General features: G+C 43.4%; 1 protein-coding gene across 1 annotated transcript in view; it reads left to right on the plus strand.

The window, feature by feature from the left end:
* Positions 1 to 7,500, plus strand: part of LOC137997306 (uncharacterized) — a 37,499-nt gene that overhangs the window by 10,647 nt on the left and 19,352 nt on the right. The window lies entirely within an intron of this gene.

Here is a 7,500-nt window from a genome sequence, read left to right on the forward strand (position 1 = left end):
CAACCAGTCACAAGGGAGTAAGAGGTTTCGATGTAGAGTACGGCTAGGTCCCTGACTTGATTCTGGCTTTACGTCGTATACTGGGCTTCCCTCCCCCTTTCTTGCAACGACCAGATGAATTTCGTCTTCCCAGAACGCACGGAGCTTTCCTGGTCCACCACTAGGAGTGAGGTTGCGTACCAGGACACGATCTCCTACTTGCAGTACTGATGATCTTACTCGTTTGTCATAATTCTTTTTCCCTCTCATGGCACTTTTCATGGCAGATTTTGACGCGAGTGAGTAAGCTTCTTGCATAGCAGACTTTCACTTGGTAACATACTCAGCATGTGATTTGGCTCCCGTTTTCTCCTCGAGATCAAACATTACATCAATTGGCAGGCGAAGATTACGACCAAATAAAAGAAAAAATGGAGCATAACCTGTTGACTCATGAACAGTGCAGTTGTATGCATGAACGAGTTTATTTACATGATCTCTCCAGCTGGATTTGTGACTTTCAGGTAGGGTTCGCAACATACTGAGTAACGTACGGTTCATTCGCTCAACCAAACCATTGCCCTGTGGATGGTATGGAGTAGTCCTCGAGTGCATTACTCCAGAGAGTTCCTCAAGCCTCTTGAAAAAACGGTTTTCAAACTCGCCTCCCATGTCATGGTGGATTTTCTCAGGAAACCCAAAGCGTGGGATGAAATCATTGAAGATCTTGTCTGCAGCAGTAATAGCGGTCTTATTCCTCGTTGGGTACGCTTGCGCATACTTGGTAAAGTGATCTACCACCACCAGGATATATTCATAGCCTCCTGAGCTCCGCTCTAGGTGCACAAAGTCGATAGAAACCATTTGAAGAGGAGCCGTTGTTGTAATTGGCTGTAATGGTTCTCTTGTTGGTAGATTTGGACGGCTCTGTTTTAGGCATCGGCATACGTGATGGATAAAGTTCTCTACATCTCTCCTCATGTGTGGCCAATAAAATCTCTTTCGGGCCAGAGCTAGCACTCTCTCAACACCAAGGTGTCCCATTTCTTCATGGAGTTCAAGGTAAACGGTGCGACGAAATTTCAGTGGGAGAACAACCTGCTGGTTACGATAAATTAACCCACTCCTCCTGTGTACATGAAACTTGTGCCACTCGTTCAGGAGCTTACGAACCAAAGGTGATTCTTGGTACTTTTCCTTCACTGTCGGCTTGTGGTTTGCTTTGAGTAATTCAAGGACACGTCCAATGTGAGGGTCTTCTTTCTGTGCTTTCATTAAATCCACCACTCTTACTTGATTGCAAGATGCTAATGACAGGGCGTCGAAAAGATGGAGTTCCTCTTCTTCATCAGTCAGGGCTGTCAGTCAAATTGAGTCCCCATTTGACAATGTCTGGACTGCAGAGATTGATGCATGCAAGCTTTCGGGAGTTAACTTCTCAGTGCAACTGTCCATGTAGGTGTGGAAGTCACGGGGCAATCGGGAAAGGCTATCAGCATCAGCATTCAACCTGCCTGGTCGATACCGTATTTCAAAGTTAAAGTCTGCAAGCTCTCCCACCCACCGCAATCCAGCAATCCAGCAATGTAGCATTTAACTTAGCAGATGTCAACACATAAGTCAAGGGATTATTGTCGGTGTATACTACAAATTCAGGAGCGTAACAGAGGTAGTCCCTGAACTTTTCTGTCACTGCCCATTTCAATGCTAAGAATTCCAATTTGCCAGAGTGCATGTGGTAGTTACGTTCAGCCGGGGTCAGAGTCCTAGAGGCATATGCAAATACTCGGGTAGAACCGTTCTGCTTCTGATACAAGACCGCTCCCAAGCCATCCTGTGATGCATCGGTGTGTACAATGAATGGCGCATTATAATCTGGGTATGCCAGTAGAGGAAGTGAAGTTATTTTACCTATTAGGGTAGCCAACGCAGACTGGTGCCTGGGTTCCCACTTCACTGGTGACGAAGATGGTAACTGTCCACTACGCACCCCTGGGCTCTGTCTGGTTGAGGTAGCATTCTTTTTCCCCAGCAGGTCATGATTGAGGAGATCGTAAACGGGTTTTGCTATTTGTGCAAAGTTTTCGATATGACGGCGGTACACCCCAAGTAGACCCGTGAGTCTTCTTACTTCTCCAACGGTCCGCGGTTTTAAATTCTTCATTGCAATCACTGCATTTGTAGCTTTGGGATCTATCCGGTACCCGTCTTTGAGAGATAATTCTTCCAAGGAAAGACACTTCCCGTTTGAACAATGCACACTTTCCAGGCTTAAGCTTCACACCATAACTCCTCAACCGACGAAGAACTTTACGGAGATGTTCAATATGTTCCGAAAATGTTTCTGAGAATACAATTACATCATCTAAGTAGGGGATACACATCTCGTCACGCAGCTCGCCAAGACAGTTCTCCATAAATCTCTGAAAGTTTACGGGCGCATTCATGAGTCCGAATGGTATTCGCACCCATTCGTATAACCCCCAAGGTGTAATAAACGCAGTTAACGGTTGACTTTTCTCGCCGATGAACCCCTGATGATAGGCTTTTCCCTGATCCAAAACACTAAACCATGACTTGCCCCCTAGACTGTCTAACGCTTCCTGGATGCGAGGAATAGGATGCCGATCTGGCATTGTTTTCTTTTTTAATTCTCTGTAGTCTATACATAACCTCATTCCGCCATCTTTCTTGCGAACACAGACAACACTACTTGAGAATGGCGATTTGGACTTCCGGATGAAACCTCGGTTCAGCAAGTGTTCAACGTAACCTTTAACTTCTGGGTAGAGTGGACGGGGTATGGAAATGTAATTCTTCTGCACTGGCTGGTCACTAGTCAATCTAATATCCATCTCCAATTCGGGAATGCAGCCGACATCATCATCGTTCGTTGCAAATGCATCCACTTCATCAACCAACAACTGTCTTGCCTGCTCCTTTTGGTTTACCGTCAGTCCACTCAAATCAACTTCAGGTAACCATGGCAAGTCACTCTCAATCCGTTCAGCCGGTGTATCTTTTTCACAAGGCGGTCCCTCGCATGGGGTCGGTGTCTCAGGGTCCTTAAACCTGACTTCAATAGGAGTAACTGACCGGACCAGCTGGAGGCGCCCCAGGACAACTCTTCCAGGTGATATCGTGGTTTGTGTTGTTGGTCACTGCGACTGATAAGATGGTTGCATCACCCTCCTTCACAGTGATAAGGGATTCATGGACTGCCAATCCTGCAGGCCAGGTTGTCAACTCATCTGGCTCAAAAATGACAGGGGTCTTACGGTAGATTGGTCCAGTATTAGCACGACAAGGTAAGTGAACCGTCTCCCCTGCAGGGACAGTGTGTGGCTTCTTTGTAGATTTAACTAGACAAAGTTCATCAGAATTGGTAGCACGTATTAGGCTTATCAACGCTTATATGTCACCACTTTTACTCGTTTTAAAGCTTCTTAACATCCTTCCCAGTAATGCATCATCTTCTTTGCCTTCAGTATGCTTGACCATTAATTCTATAACATTGAAACCAATGATGGGCTGCTCAATGTTCTCCATTGTCACCAAGAACGGAACCCTAGTTTCTGTCTCATTTTCATTTGTTAACCTTACACCAATCTCTACCCATCCACAGTAAGGGATATTCGTCCCATTTGCTGCTAGCAAACTTATGGACCCATCTGTACCAAGTAAGTGTTCAATATCCCTTATTTTGACTGTTGGTAGTTGGCTCTTCAGGAAATCTACTGAAACAATTGACACTTGGGCTCCTGTGTCCCATAAAACTTTTGTAGCCATGTCATCCAGGTAGCAATCTACCAAACACTTTCTTCCCACCAGCTTAACTATACGTTCCTGTTGCCTGGGAGAGATGTGACTAGCATACACACCTCTGTCTTGGGCATCTCCTAACCCCTCTTTAAACGATTCTCTCTCAGAGAGTTCCTTGATTGCTTTGCATAACACCTTATGCTTTGGCCAATGAGCCTTCTGGCAACGCACCGAACAATACCAAACAGACTGGCACCTTGAACACTGTAGTAACTGTGTGTGGCAATCGGGCTTCAGGCAACAACTACACTGGTGGGACTTTCTTTCTCTGGCGAAGCTACTCCCTGTCCGGCTGGGGTAGCCTGGCTGCGTTTCCCGGATAACTTCTGAGCCTGGTCTGACAGTAGCGTGAAATATGGTTCAAGCCACCACAGAAGTAGCAATGTGGGCATCGGTCGCCTTCCCCCTTCCTTCTACACTCTTGGCAACCAGGTCGTCTTGTTCCAGCTTTCACTCCACCCCCACCATGATGACTAGGTATCATAGTGTCTGCTTTCTGGTTACCTGCTACTTCCCGGAGGGTCTTAACTTCCGATTTCACTGTGGCCAGCTCTGCTTGTACAGCCTTCAGTGTAGCTAGGATTTGAGAGTCCTTCTGCAATTCTTTCCTTGTGGTTGGTTCTACTGCACTTTCAACGGTGAACACCTTTGCAGACTTTCCCCTGTTGGTAAGACTGAACTTATGACTTCGCTCGGCTTCTGCCGATATGGCTAGGCTCATTGCTCCAATGAGGTCTTCGTCTGCGACTTTTGGGTTTTGAGTGAGAGGTCTTATTTTTGTACAGATGGTTTCATCAGCGAGACCAGTTTCCAAGGCATGCAGGAACAAACTTTGCACTGAGGAAGCATCATACTTAACCCCACTATCAGACTCTTTTGAAGCACTAATTATCTTCTGTCTAATCGTGAGTGCTCTCATCAAAAATGACTGCGGGTCTTCATTGGGCAGCTGGGCAATGTTTGTTAGAAGCTGGTAAAGTTCTGTGGCATTTTTCTCATGATAATGGAAGCGAAGAATCTTACGCAGCCTGGGCAGGGTTAGGTCAGTCATGTTTTCTAGATAGCTTCTTAGTTGCAGGCCTGGCTGTATAGCACGGACTACGGCACTAACTACTTCCTTATCCGAGTATCCCTTGGCAAGCCCTGATTCTATTTGGGATATTAGAGCTTGATAACCCAGCTTATCCTTCTGGCCAGGGTCGCCCACCACTCCTTGTATTTTAAAATCTCTGCGGAATATGCTTTGCTCAACCCCTTTAACCGGAAACTTAATCGTGCCTTCGTCCTTCACTGAGTCAGTAAGCTCTTCTTTCTGCACTTTTGCCAATTTTTCCACGACTTGTTGCTGCTTATACTCTAATGTACCCAGTTCTTCCTTGAGTTTCTTTAGGTCGCCTATGTTTTCTAATTCTTCTTGGCCGTAATTATCTTCCATTCCCTCGAGTGGGGGTGGGCCCAAATGTGCGATTAACCCATCGACATACTCAATTTGATCATCGTCGGACAAATCCTCAACTGAATCCTCAATTTTTCGTCTGATGGCCCGAATAACACTTAATTTCCTCTTGCCGTCTACTGCCGACTTTTCAACTTTAGCATGAAGAGCAAATTCACATAACCTACTCAAGTCCAACGACAAAATTTTGCGATCCAGGAGAATCAGTTTCTCCTCCGCCGTTTTGCTTTTACTTATAAACAACACGATCAGAAACCAGCATACATAAAATCCAATAAAAAAGCGTTCCTACCTTCCCTGTTCTCGAATCCGCGCCCCACTATCTTATGACCAGCCGTCCGCACCAAATGTTTTCTTAAACTACAACCCATTGCATCCTGCTCGACATAACGTTGTCCATCGAAACACAAAATCGAGGTGTAATGGCGGCGATACACTCAAGTCCTCGTACACAGTGATCAATCGACCATCCAAACAGTTAATAAAACCATCCAGTTTCTTCCACAATTTCTCCCGAACAGGCCCCCAAAATGTTACACAAGAAATCCACACAATGTTGAATTATTCCACGTGTATTTCCACAGTTTTTAACTTAACTGTTTAGCTTCATAACGTTTTTTAAAAGCACATGGTTCTCTCTCTGACGTCACATGACGTCGCATACAGTGTCCAGTCCTCTGGCGGATATCTATATCTAACACTGAGAGCCTGCTGGCAGGCTAATCTTTGTTGAATAAAAGTGCCAATTATTATCGACAATTGTTGCAAAAAAAGAAACATGATTTGCTTTCCTTTCTTCCACCCGTTTTACGTTGGAAGTCGATATTGTTTACACACCGTAGTGACCTCTTCAATGACACCCATTGAATTAATGAATCCGAGTACGTGTTGGAATTTGTCAGCGCAAAGGCTTGAGGTTCATGCCACAAAAGTAACTTTGAATCCTTAACATATTCAAGCGATGAAAAGAAAAACGAAAAGATACAATGGGTGTTGACCGCCTTTAAAAATAACTCTATAGCCCAAAAGGAAAAGGGTGCCAAAGCAAAGCTCCGTTGCACTTAGAGTAGCCTCAAATTTTGTTAAACGTACATGACGTGAACGAAACATGCATTGTTTGTTTTAACAAACGTACATAGTTTCATGTTCCAAACAAAACACTTTCATTGGTCAACTCGAAACAGTTGATTTCAATATTGTTGGTGATCTTAATAATAATAATAATAATAATAATAATAATAATAATTTATTACTTATTAGGCGCAAATTAGCATCTGAATATGATCAAATGCGCCTGACAATTAAAACTAAAACTACCCCTAATAATTACAATAAAATATACTTAAGAATACTAAAAATTAATAACACAAAAAGTAATAAATCTAACAATAACACGCAAAAGCCTTCCTAAATAAGTAAGTCTTCATAGTTCGTTTAAAAACCAAAAAGTCTTCGATGTCTCTAATACTTGCAGGAAGGCTGTTCCACAATATAGGGGCAGCTGTTTGGAATGATCTGTCTCCCAGAGTTTTCTTTGTTTTTCTTATGGGCAACTGTGATAGTAGTTCTTCAGAAGAACGAAGGTGGTATTTACATTTATCCTTTAACCGAACTAAATTACAGATAAGGACGGCGGCAGTTGATATATAGCTTTAAACGTTAATAGTAAGATTTTGAGCTCGATACGGTAAGTAACGGGTAGCCAGTGCAAAGAAAATAAGACGGGTGTAATATGATTAAACCTCGGTCTTGAACATACGAGCCGGGCAGCACTATTTTGGATGCGTTGTAACATACTTATGTGTATCACGGGAACTTTGTAAAGAAGACTATTACAATAGTCTAAACGGCTATTGTAATAACTTGAAAAACAGTTAAAAATGCCTCAAACTCCACCTAACGTATCTATATGTTGCATGATCATGCAGATGAGGCACCATTGGCAAATAACAAAGTAGAACGCCAAAGGTGGCCAGCAAAAACCTTTAATATCAGGGAGGTCTGGAACCCAGTATGCTGCCATGTAACAAAACTAGTATGCTCATATTGTGGAGCACATGTACCAGTACCTTACCGCAAAGAATCAAGCATTTCTGATACAAATTGGCTGAGTTTTTTTTTTTTGTAATATTTGATCAAAATTCGGTTTAGTTTATGACATCATCACTGGCTAATTTGCATATTTTAAAAGCTTGAATATATCTGGAAAAAAAAGGGATATTTGAAAATAGTAAACAGCATTC

Source organism: Montipora foliosa, chromosome 3, assembly GCF_036669935.1.
Source record: "Montipora foliosa isolate CH-2021 chromosome 3, ASM3666993v2, whole genome shotgun sequence".
NCBI lineage: Eukaryota > Metazoa > Cnidaria > Anthozoa > Scleractinia > Acroporidae > Montipora > Montipora foliosa.